Source organism: Myxocyprinus asiaticus, chromosome 3, assembly GCF_019703515.2.
Source record: "Myxocyprinus asiaticus isolate MX2 ecotype Aquarium Trade chromosome 3, UBuf_Myxa_2, whole genome shotgun sequence".
NCBI classification, from domain to species: Eukaryota; Metazoa; Chordata; class Actinopteri; order Cypriniformes; family Catostomidae; genus Myxocyprinus; species Myxocyprinus asiaticus.
The window spans coordinates 3,362,501-3,376,403 of NC_059346.1; positions in this window are offsets into that span (position 1 = coordinate 3,362,501).

The window sequence follows — 13,903 nt, forward strand, 5'->3', positions numbered from 1 at the left end:
TTCCCTTGCAACTTACAGAACTTAAAGGATCTGCTACTAACGTCTTGGTGCCAGATACCACAGGACACCTTCAGAGGTCTACTGGAGTCCATGCCTCGACGGGTCAGAGCTGTTTTGGTGGCACGAGAGGGACCTACACGATATTAAGCAGGTGGTTTTAATGTTGTGGCTGATCGGTGTGTGTGTGTATATATATATATATATATATATATTAAATCTATCTAAAATATTGCCATGCGTGAACAAAGAGCAAAGTCTTAATTTAAAAGTATTTTGAAATGTACCTCTTTGTTATAATGTATAAATCCAAGTGGACGATTGCCAATGTTTACAGTATTTGGTTTGTATGTTTTTAGCATGAATTAATATGAATTAGCATGAATGTCAGAATTTAGTGCTTGAAACGCTGAAGATATACAAAATAAGGAACATTTTCTGTAAAAGAAAGCAAAAGGGCCGCCAGTATTGGACATATACAGAGGATAAAGTTCATTGTTTGAACCCTGAGAGAGAGATATCTCGTGTTGCACCCTTGTTAAATCATCACACCCACATAAAGGTTTATATCTTGAGATAAAACATTAAATCGTTTGAAAATGAGGATTAAAACATAATGGACACAAGACATGACCGGTTTTAAGTTTATTATTTTCCATTTGACTGTAAAACAACAGAGGTCCCAAATGATTTTTTTTTTATTTGTAAGAAATTCCATTAAAATGCTCTTTATAATGAACCTGGTTGACGGTTCCATATAGTGGCAACAGTAAACTGTAAAAGAGAAAGTCTTGAAATGATAAAGAATCACATGTAGACGTTATTAAAGTCTGGCAAAAATTGGTTGTTTCTTCCCGAAAATAAATGAAGCCTAAAGAGATACACTACTAATCAAAGGTTAGCACTTGACTGCATTTAAGTTTCTCATGATCTTAAAAAACTTTTAAACTAAAGACGTATGCTCAAATATAAAATTGTTTTGATTTAAATGATCTGACACTACATTATTCCATTACTTCCATTAGTGTTATTTCATAGTTTTCACTTCATTATTACTCTAAAACCTGAAAAATATGAATAATAAAGATTAAGTTGGTGTATCCAAACTTTTGACTTGTAATGTACATTATAGACCGTGTGTTATTCTGTGTCTCTTGAGTTACATTGCCTGTCTGTGAATATGAGGTGTTTAAAAGATTCATAAAAAATGTGCCCAAGGCATTGTTTAAAAAAATGCTAATCACAAAATGGGTTATTGTGTTTCTGATATTTGGACTGTTTTGTGTATTACGGTGTTATAAAGTGCATTGTTAAAGGGTTCCCACACTTTGACCAATGAATTTCCAAGACACTTCAAATTGTTTGTGATGCAATTTCAATCTCTGATTCGCTAATGAATCATTAAAAAGAATCAACTTTAAAGAACGATTCACTTACAAATCAGACATTACTTCGGTTCGTGAAAATGTTTTACACTACACAAGAGCAAATTCTTGAAATTGAAATGTTTGACAGCAGAGCTTAACTTGAAAAATTTATATTCACTATCGAAACTTCCATCACCTTTCCAGACCTTGAAATCAAACTTTTATAAATGGTTCCCATGCATGTGAGAACCCTGAAACATTTGTATCTTTCCCAATTGGACCAGCCGAGAAAATGTTTTTCTGAATTTGTTAAAACTGATATTTGTGATATTCAAACATCCATAAATAATCCTCTGTATGGCAGATGGTCTATCAATATTGTTTCCATTGTGTCAAAGTCAGGTTTAGTGCTGTTGTAGTCCCAGGATCAATAGTAGTTCATAAATTAGTCTGATTGGAGCCTTTTTCAGACTTTAGCTACCTTAAAGAAAAAATATATTTTGTCACACCGCAGAACCATTTCAAATGAGCAACTAAAGTTAAAAAGGTGACCAGTTACAGGACCTAGAGTTGAAGTCAGTAGTTTACATACACCTTAGCCAGATACATTTAAACTCAGTTTTTCACAATTCCTGACATTTAATCGTAGAAAACATTCCCTGTCTTAGGTCAGTTAGGATCACTACTTTATTTTAAGAATGTGAAATGTCAGAATAATAGTAGAGAGAATGATTTATTTCAGCTTTTATTTCTTTCATCACATTCCCAGTGGGTCAGAAGTTTACATACACTTTGTTAGTATTTGGTAGCATTGCCTTTAAATTGTTTAACTTGGGTCAAATGTTTTGGGTAGCCTTCCACAAGCTTCTCACAATAAGTTGCTGGAATTTTGGCCCATTCCCCCAGACAGAACTGGTGTAACTGAGTCAGGTTTGTAGGCCTCCTTGCTCGCACACGCTATTTCAGTTCTGCACACAAATTTTCTATCAGATTGAGGTCAGGGCTTTGTGATGGCCACTCCAATATCTTGACTTTGTTGTCCTTAAGCCATTTTGCCACAACTTTGGAGGTATGCTTAGGAACACTGAGCATTTGGAAGACCCATCTGCGACCGAGCTTTAACTTCCTGGCTGATGTCTTGAGATGTTGCTTCAATATATCCACATAATTTTCCTTCCTCATGAAGCCATCTATTTTGTGAAGTGCACCAGTCCCTCCTGCAGCAAAGCACCCCCACAACATGATGCTGCCACCCTCATGCTTCATGTTTGGGATGGTGTTCTTCAGCTTGCAAGCCTCACCCTTTTTCCTCCAAACATAACAATGGTCATTATGGCCAAACAGTTACATTTTTGTTTCATCAGACCAGAGGACATTTCTCCAAAAAGTAAGATCTTTGTCCCCATGTGCACTTGCAAACTATAGTCTGGCTTTTTTATGATGGTTTTGGAGCAGTGGCTTCTTCCTTGCTGTGCAGCCTTTCAGGTTATGTCAATATAGGACTCGTTTTACTGTGGATATACACTACCAGTCAAAAGTTTTGAAACACTTGACTGAAATGTTTCTCATGATCTTAAAAATCTTTTGATCTGAAGGCGTATGCTTAAATGTTTGAAATTAGTTTTGTAATTTCAAATTTTTTGTAAAAACAAAAAAGTTTTTGAAATTGAAGGCTTGGACCAAATAATAAAGAAAAGCAGCCAATAAGTGCCCAACATAGATGGGAACTCCTTCAATACTGTTTAAAAAGCATCCCAGGGTGATACCTCAAGTAGTTGGTTGAGAAAATGTCAAGAGTACATGTCTGCAGATTCTAGGCAAAGGGTGACTACTTTGAAGATGCTAAAATATAACACAGTTTTGATTTATTTTGGATTTTGTTTAGTCACCCATAGTTCCCATATTTCCATTTATGTTATTCCATAGTTTTGATGACTTCACTATTATTCTGAAATGTGAAAAAAAAATTATATTAAAGAATGAGTAAGTGTTTCAAAACTTTTGACCGGTAGTGTAGATTCTTGTCTACCTGTTTCCTCCAGCATCTTCACAAGGTCCTTTGCTGTTGTTCTGGGATTGATTTGCATTTTTCGCACCAAACTACGTTCATCTCTAGGAGACAGAATACGTCTCCTTCCTGAGCAGTATGATGGCTGCATGGTCCCATGGTGTTTATACTTGCATACTATTGTTTGTACAGATGAACGTGGTACCTTCGGGCGTTTGGAAATTGCTCCCAAGGATGAACCAGACTTCAGGAATCATCTGATGGAGGTTATGGCAGCTGAAGGAGGTTCTACCAGTTTTTAAATTCAAGGGTTCACATACTTTTTCCAGCATGGACTGTGAATAATTAAACAATATGTTCAATAAAAACATGAAAACTTCAATTATTTGTTTGTCATTACTTTAAGCAGATTGTGTTTGTCTATTATTTGGACTTGAAGATCAGACCACATTTTATGAATAATTAATGCAGAAATGCAGGTAATTCCAAAGGGTTCACATACTTTTTCTTGCCAACAGAATGTCAGCTTTATTTTATGTAAAACTCTAAAAAGCATCTCAGGATGCACCTCATTAAGTTGGTTCAGAGAATGATCAGAGTGTGCAGAGCTGCAGTCTAGACAAAGGATGGCTACTTTGAAGAGGCTCAAATATAAATTTGTGGGCTCTGTTTTCGTGACCGTGCTAGGTGCAGCGCACAACGCAGCACGTAACGAGTGTATTATAAAATTTTTGTGAGAGCACTAATTCTAAGCGCAATTCTAAGTGCCAGCGCAAAGCGCAAGTGGGCATAGTTGGGATTGTTTGTGCTATCTGTGGGTGTATGTGCACAAACTGTGGGTGTATTGTATGCTAATGAAGTGGCTCAAAGTGCAATTTGCTATTTTCCTGAGAAATAGGTCGTTGTGCAAAGACGTTTGAGAAGCACAACAGCGCAAAATCTAAAATCAGTTTTTTTGCATTTGCAGTTTGGAGATCCCACCAGCAGGTGGTAATAAAGTTCATGTCCAAACTCAGTGGAACATGGTTTATTTTTTTCAATGATTATTACTATTGCTATGTTTATATTTACAGTTGTATTTATGATCTAATTTGTATTAATATTTTTCCACCTGTTGTCGTAGAGTGATTTTTAAGTCACTGCAAAAGACACCGGTGGAAGACGTTGCAGAAGGTTAAATGTTTGGATTTGAGAAGGTGATTAGATAGGATTATTTGACCACTTCCAATATTTTGTTTATATTTTCGTTTCGTGTGAAGAGTAATTTGAATTTAGAAATAGTTTTAGTTTAATTATTTGGTGTTTCCTTAAATGAATTTCATTTTTAAAGCAAAAGCAACCAGCAGAAGTGAAGTGTGTGCAAAAATCCACAGCCTAACTTGGAAGGTCGATAGAATAACATTTACGCATTTGGCAGACGCTTTTATCCAAAGTGATTTACAGTGCACTTATTACAGGGACAATCTCACCTGGAGCAACCTGGAGTTAAGTGCCTTGCTCATGGACACCATGGTGGTGGCTGTGGGGATTGAACCAACAACCTTCTGATTACCAGTTATGTGCTTTAGCCCACTACGCCACCACCACTCCTATTAATCTGTTAATACTATCTATGAATTGTGTGTCACTTGATCAATATGATTAAAAATACTTGCATTCTCTAAAATGTAATGGAGCCTACACCCAAATCCTGATGAAAACCACATTTTCCATGCGAATAAAAGTAGCATCACTGTCATAGAAATATCACATTCAACAATGACACAGTTAATGCACAAAAGAACCCAAGTCCATATTTCTATTCTTCTAATTCATTGCATAGAGTCCATTTACACTACCAACTCTTTATGAAAGTGCTGTATTTGATTATATCACTGGTGCTTGACATGGAATGGACTAAAAATAGGATGCAGACAGTGGAATAAATGGAGAAGAACCGAGTTAAATTGCACTTGACCCAGCCCATTAGCGCTTTGTACGTGCAATTTCACCAAACCCACTTGTGCCTAGATTTAGCACATGCTTGCACGAAAATACCAAAACTTCATGGCCATGCCCACTGACTTTGTGCGTATGATTTAGCGCCAGCGCTCTTAAAATAGGGCCCTGTATACTGTAAAATATATTTGTTTTACATTTTGTTTGGTCACTGCATAATTCCAATACTTCCATTTCATAGTATACTATTACCAGCAATAACTGGAAAATAGTAACAAATAATAAATGAGTAACCTTTGAATGGTAGTCTAGGACTATTACAGACAAATTTCACCAAATTCAAAATATGAGATTAATTGATTTAATTATAAATAATTTAAAGCTATTGATTAAGCCTTATTTCTCAAATATCTCCTTTTTCTAGTGCTCACCTCCACTTTAAACAGTTTGTCCCACTCTGGTATGATGAAGAATTTGATGCCATCTATATCTCCAGGCAGCTACACATTACTGATCAACAGAGCCAGAAGAATTACATAGGGAAAAAGAGCTGTGAAGTACATCACCTGTGAAAAAAAAATTATAATATTTTACACAAAGAAAATGAGGACAATTTGACATATTTTTCATGATAATTAAGCACATTTTCCTCTACAAATTCTCATTACTTTAATGCAAAAAAACAAAAACAAAAAAACATTTCATTCAGTGTGTCTGGACATTTTACTCTTGACTGAGTTTTGGTATTTTCCATTATTCTTGATGATGATTCTAATTAGATTCGTATTACTGTAATAAAGCAATTTCAAGTAATATGACTTCTTCACAGTTTTCGTGAGATACACCCAAACACCACTGTAGAAGCCATTTATTGATGTCTATTGTGTAATGTTTTTGTTGTCCACTGGGTAGCATTATTTCAGGTAATTAGGGATTTACATTTACATTTATGCATTTGGCAGATGCTTTTATCCAAAGCAACTTACAGTGCACTTATTACAGGGACAATTTAGCACCTGGGTTAGGGAAGACAGGTGGCTGGTAATCAGGGAAGCACACAGTTATTGACCGTGTTTAATGTGTCTCCCATAACTACCCTGTCTAACGTGTGGTACAGCTTAGTGGAATACAGCTAAAAGTCTAAGACGTTCTGTTTGTTTGCAATGATGAACTGCGTGGTTATTGGGAACTGTATATAAAATGGATGCGGATGAGTCCGCTGTGACAAGCCAGCAGTTTTTTGCTGAAAATGAGCCTGAAAAACTCACAGTCAAGGCCTTGGTTGAAAACCTTGATTCACTGCAGAAACTAAGAAAGGCTAAACTGAACAAAGCTCACAAAATGATAGAGACAATCAAAAGGTTGATGCATGAAGACAAAGAATATGAATTTGAGGTACGATCTGCCTTTGAAAATTTAAACGAGTTATGTTGAGAAGCTAAAAAAAGCACATGAGTTGTTGATTTTATTGCCTGATGATGAAGCTGAAAAACATGATACCAAACAAATGAGTGTGTTGAACATGTGAATATATCCATGAGCGGAATAATGTAAATCATGATGTTGGTAATCATTGTTTCCTTGTTGACTCTTCAACAAGAATCTCTTTTCTGTTGCACTGATGTTGATTGTGATGTAGTGTTGCAAGTTGCAGCTGTGTCCATTGGTATGTAAATTACTGGCACAGGTAGAATCAATCATTCCTTTTCCCTTTGAATGTGAACTGCCAGTACATGAGCATTTGCTGTGTCTGTCAGATGTGTTTTGCAGTGGATGCTGCAATTTCAACATCTAAATCCAGTTGTAACTTTTTCCATTCTTAAATCCTCCTCTTGTGCTTCAATAGCATGTTTGGTTTTTAATGCAGCAGCGCATGCCATAAGTGCTGCGTGAAATGTTTTTACTACATTCAGTGGCAAACTTTGACTCATTTGAAACAATGTCCTCAAGAACAACATCATTATTCACATCAACAACCCCTTCAGATGTTTTCTGACATTTAGGAGGAATTAACAGCTTATCTTGTACAGCAAGCTCAACCTCACACGCTTCCCAAAAGAGAGATACCAGTCTTTGAACATGGTATTGTAGGAGTGGTGGTGGCGGCATAGTGGACCAAAGCACTGAAGTGGTAAGTAAAAGGTTGTTGGTTCAATTCCCACAGCCACCACCATTGTGTCCTTGGGCAAGGCACTTAACTCCAGGTTGCTCCAGGGGGATTGTCCCTGTAATAAGGGCACTGTAAGTCGCTTTGGATAAAAGCATCTGCCAAATGCATAAATGTAAATGTATTGAGGAAACAACCTTGTACTTTCTTGAGCAGTTCACTTGAGGACAGCTTGGTTTGAAGCTGCCAGCACCTAGCCCCAGAATGAGGTTATTCATTAATCTTCTCAAGGAACACTTTGGTAATGAATTCAAGGTGGCTATTGCATACATGGAGAAAGCTTTAGGCTGGCACACCATAAAGACTGAAGATGCACAAGGGCTACAAGCATATTCTTTGTTTTTGTGTGCATGTTGCAACACCATGGATGATCTTTCCTATGTACAGGAGCTCAATATGCCCAGCAACATGAGAAATGTTGTGGTGAAATTACCTTTCAAGCTGAGAGAACACTGGAGAGAAATGGCTTGTGAAATAATGGAACTGAACCAAGGTAGAGCCAAATTCTCACATGTTGTGGAGTTCAGTGAGAGACAAAATGGCATCAGATCCTGTATTTGGATACATTCAAGACAAACAAAAAAGTGCGGTTAAAAGACAATCAGAGGGAACAGTTTTGCCACAAATGTTGCTGCGTCAGTTCCAGCTAAAACTTTAACGCTGCAGCAGGGAAGTTGTTCTGTGCACAAGCCCAATGGAAACAAGACCTGTTTGTTCTGTCAAGGTAATAATTCTCTAGAAAGGTGTAACGTTTCCATGAAGATATCACAATGAAAAAAGACTGACTTTTTAAAAAGAAAAGGAATTTGTTTCAATTGTCTGAAGTCAGGACAAACTGTATGAGCAAGGAATGTGACAACCATCTTGTTTGTTAAATTTGTGAATATGCACATCCCACAGTCTTGCACTTACATCGTAATGTATCAACTGACAATCCACAGGTGGATGAATCAGGGAAATGGAGCAGTCAAATTTCTGCCCAAACTTGTGGACAGGACACACAGGGCCGGTAATTAGAAGTGCTTGATGTCAGTGGTACCAGTCCAAGTAAAGTCTGTCAAAGATGACAAAATATTCCAAACCTATGCTTTTCTGGACCCTGGGAGTTCAGCCACATTTTGCTCAGACCATCTAATGAAGGAGCTTAACTTAAGTGGTAAAAGAGTGAAAATGTATCTGCGCACCATGGGACAAGAGCAGTCTTTGTCTTGCAGTGCTGTTACAGGTTTGGAAGTTAGTGGAATCAACAACAACCGTTTCTATTCCCTTTATGATGTGTACACTCAGAAGATGATGCCTGTCACACCAGACAACATTGTTGTTATGCAGGAAGAGTTATCCAGATGGCCATATCTGGACAGTGTAAAAATTCCACGCATTGGAGCCAATGTGGATTCACTGATTGGAGCCAACGCATGTAAGATAATGTAACCTTGGAAGGTCGTAAACAGCTATGGTAATGGACTATATGCCATTAGAACCCTACAGGGGTGAGTTGTTAATGGGCTATTGGAAGGAAGCAGTGACTGGAGGGATGAAACTGGAACACCCTCCGTCACCGTAAACAGGATCTCTATTGGAAAACTAGAGGAATTGCTCCACATTCAGTATTATCAGGATTTCAGTGAATACAACACAGATAAGGAAGAGATGTCCAGAGAAGATCTTTGGTTCATGCAAATAATGAACAACATGGCCAAACTACAGGATGGACTTCACAGTTTGAAGCTGCCATTCAGGACTGATGATTACATACTACATAACAACTTGTGTGTTGCCAAACAACGGTGCAGTGGTTTGAAGAGGAAATTGTAAAGGAACTAGAAGTTTCATGAGGAATATACACATTTCCTTTCTGATGGCTTAGAGTCCAATTCATGGACTCTTTGAGCATGTGTTAAATACTAGCTCACGCCTGTCACCAAGCCACCTCTGGCTTTATTGGGAAGTCATTACAACTATGGTATATGAATATGGTAATCATTCAGTAGCATGAATGATATCAAAGTATCACTGTATTACCATCACTGTAATTCTTTGTAAGGTGATGGCTCACATGGAGAAACAAACATGTAAACATATGGGCAGATATTTAGAAACTTTAATATGTTAACTGTATGAATGCATCAGCAGATATTGTTGTATTGAGACTCTGTGCAGAATAATGATTAGTGATATATTCTTAACCTGTCATATCCCACCTGCCCAGTTGATCTGACCCCTCGAAAGATTCAAAGGTAGATGAGAATCCAGGCCAGCAGCAGCAGGAGGAAGAGTTCCCACCTCAATATTCCCATCTCATCTACACCGCTGGTCCCCTCCAGAACCTTATAACTAACAGAGCCCGACACACATTTAAATTTATAGACCTTAGAACTTCACCTAACAACACTTTGCCAACAAACCAAGAACTTTACCAGTGGTCATAACAACATGATATTACAGAAGAGACATCACATAAAGAGAAGAGACTATACAAGTAAAATTGACTTTACAAATCATGTTATAAGAACATGAAATAACAAAAGAGAAGAGACATAGTAACACAAGAAGAGAAGGAAAGGGACCGGACGGGACAAGATGAGACGAGACGAGAAGAGACGGATAAAAATGACTTGATAAATCATGTTATAACATCATGAAGTAACGAAGAGAAGGGAAGGGAAGAGAATGAAAGGGATGGGATGGGACAGGACTGGACGAGATGAGAAGAGGAAAAAAAGAGGAGAAAATAGAAGAGAGATTAGACTATGTAAATAAAAATGACTTGACAAATGTTATAATTATAATAATCTTTATTTATCACACATTTGCACATATACAGTGAAATTCTTCTTTTTCACATATCCCAGCTAGGCTGGGGTCAGAGTGCAGGGTCAGCCATGATACATTAGGCAGATAGGTTCAAGGGCCTTGTTCAAGGGCCCAACAGTGGCATCTTGGCAGTGCTGGGGCTTGAACCCCTAACCTTCTGATCAGTAACCCAGAGCCTAAACCACTGAGCCACCACTGCCCCTCTACAGTGGTAGTGGTACTACTGCCCCCCTAACAACATGAAACAACAGAAGAGAAAGAGAAGAGAAGTGATGAGAAGAGGAGAGACTATACAAGTAAAATCATGTTATAACTTGACAATGACGGGACGAAATGGGATGAGATGAGATGAGACAAGAAAAAATTAGATGAGAAGAGATGAGGTTATGAGCACACTTGAAGAACTGTTGACTGCCGTGGATGACGACGAGCTGTTGGTAACGCGGTCTGTGCAGTTCGCCATTTTAACTGGATAAAAGGAAAAGGAAGAGGCAGGCGAGAACCGGCTTGACAATATAAATAATCATTTAATGGTTAACTTAAAGCAAAATACATATATCACAAACGCATACAGGGCAGCTGCCTGTAGCTCTCACTCTGCCAAACTGCCACCTCCGGCCGCCTTTATCCCTCTCGTCAGCTTGATTATCCTGATTAGGGGCCGGGCGTGCGTCATCACGACCCGGCCCCGCCCTCCTCCTTGCCACAGCTGTGTTCCATGTGTTGTTACAGTTCTCCCAGAGCAGTTTACTCCAAAAAGAGCTGAACATGTAGAACAGCGCCCATGTGATGATTAGATTATAATATGTGCACATGATGAAAGAGATGGCCACTGTGACCATGCCAACACCTGAGGAATATATGACAAGTTAATGTTACTGCATCAATGCTACTGACCTTTGACCAGATTTTGATCCAGTGATGAATCATACTGTATCATTTTATATTTTCATATTGTCTTATCGTGATCAACAATTGTATTGTGCCTACTGTATGTGAGACTGTAAATATTTATCATATTTCCAAAATCAATTTCTAGGTATATGTTAATATTTTTCAATCTTAATGTCATATAACATCATCAGAAAAACAGTATTACAGTTATTGTAATGAACCACACATATTTTATCCAGAGGACTGTTACCTTTGAACAGGGGACAGGCTTTGGTCAAGGCCAGGACAGGCCCCCTCCTCAAATACTGTCCCAGAGTCAGCTCCTTGTATAACAGGGGGATGCTCAGTACCACCAGCATGATCAGCTAAGAACACACCTGCAAAGATCAATAACGACTGAAAAAAAAAAACTCACATTGAGGAAAAGTAGATTTCAATATTTAATGATTACTTCGTACTGGTACTTAACTGTATTTTGGATTCAACTGTACTTCAACTGATCGGTCGCATTTGTTTGTATATTTTTATTTGTTACTTTGGATAAAAATCTCTGCTAAATGAATGAATAAATGTAAATTAACTAGTTTTGTTTCCTCGTGGTACAGTCTTAAAGGTGTAAAAAAAAGGAAAATATATCAAACGCTTCTAGTGATACAGCTGTTGCTCCAACTCATTTTGAGGAGTGTAAAACAATAGCATGTTATGCAGTCAGATAATATATTAGCTACACGTAAACATTATAAGCACAAGTCTTTTGCGGTGTGAGAATGATTGCAGTGTCATGGTTATGCAGGATAATCTTACACCATTACAGTTACAGATAAACTCATACGCTTATTCTTTCTCTCTCTTGATCTCACATGTGGACGAATGTTCTTTGTAACTGTTACAGTATTAAAGGTTAAAGGTGAAATTGATAAATAACAGCAACAGAAGATTAGAAAATTCACTGTCATTGTTTCGATTTTCATACACATGTGCATGGCTCCCCAAGGTGGTTTAAAATGGTTTAGCTGGTCTCCCAGCCAAATTTGACCTGACCAGTTTAAAATTGCCCAATCAAAACAGCCCAGCTTAAACACTTGTTTGTTTTTGTTTTTCAGCATCTATCTCTTACCTCCACCATCTCCTGTAGCACAGGTAGGGGAACCTCTAAATATTCCCCAATCCCACAGCTCAGCTGATCCCGGGCAGAGTGAACTCGATCTGCCTGTTTCATGTGGGGTTGCTTGCCAACTGCTCAGCTGTCAATAGTCCCTTTCACACATACTGTGTTTTCCAGAAAATGTACAGCAATTTTCAGGATAGAGGTCATGTTTGAACACGACCCTTTTGATAATACTGGTAAATTCTGCTCTGGTAATTTCCTTTAATGAGAAGTTGTATCATTGGTACCTATAAATGTCCATTTTGATGGTATATATGAACAGCACATGTGGTACATTTACCAGTAAAGGCAACCCAATGATTTTCTTGTAATTTACCTGGTTGCATGTGTGAAAGGGGCTATAATAAGACATTCAGCAGATTTTATAATTTAGAATGTTTGTAAATCTGATCTTTTTAAGATGTTTAGCAGATGTTAATTAGAATGTAATGTTTTCCAGATGAAAATATCTTAAACAGACATCTCTGAGATGTGTACTGTCTGGGTACAATATTACTATAGTAAAACCATGGTTAGTTTTCGTAAGGATTAAACAAATAGGGTGACAACATTTAATTTAACATAAAATTAGACTTGATTTACACTAATACACTAGAAAACTCCCTGACAGAATCTAAATATAATGATAAACAGCAGAAATTAACTAAATATTTCACTTAAAAAAAGAAGACAAATTCCCTTAAAGGCTGCGCGGGGAACTAGTTTGTTTACATGAACCATCCGAAAGAACCGACTCACTAAAATGAATCAGTGAGAGAAAGAGGGCTGTTCAGGTGAGTTTGTTTGATTACTTCCTTGACTCCATTTCTCATTCACAATACAACGTGACAACAAAATGTAGCGTTTTGTGACAATACACTGCTACTCGTTAGAAAACAGCTTGTTACTGGAAAAGCTATACTTATGTTAAAATAGCTGAGCTATTCGCTTCTTTTAGTTAAATCCTCCTCCTCAATCTTTTAACAGCACAAAGGTTGTAATATCAGCTTTTCAAACCTTTGTAATCATGGATTTCCCTTAGGGGTAATTGACCATGGTAAGCAAGATGTCTGCTTCATGATTTACAGAAGGCCCACTTAAAATCGCGGCAAGGCTTTTGGGGTGCTCCCGGACAGCAGTGGTGAGTACCTACAGACGGTGGTCCGAGGAGGGACAAACCACAAACCGGTGACAGGGTGTTGGGCACCCAAGGCTCATCGATGCGTGAGGGCAACGAAGGCTATCCCGTCTGGTCCGAACCGACAGAAGGTCTACTGTGGCACAAGTCACAGAAAATGTTAATGATGGTTACAGGAAGAATGTGTCACAATACACAGTGCATCGCACCCTGCTGCGTATGGGGCTGTGTAGCTGCAGACTGGTCAGAGTGCCCATGATGACCCCTGTCCACCGTCAAAAGCACCGACAATGGGCACGTGGGCATCGGAACTTGACCTTGGAACAGTGGAAGAAGGTCGCCTGGTCCGATGAGTCCCGTTTTCTTTAACATCACATGGATGGCCATGTACCTGTGCACCATTTACCTGGGGAAGTGATGGCACCAGGAGGCA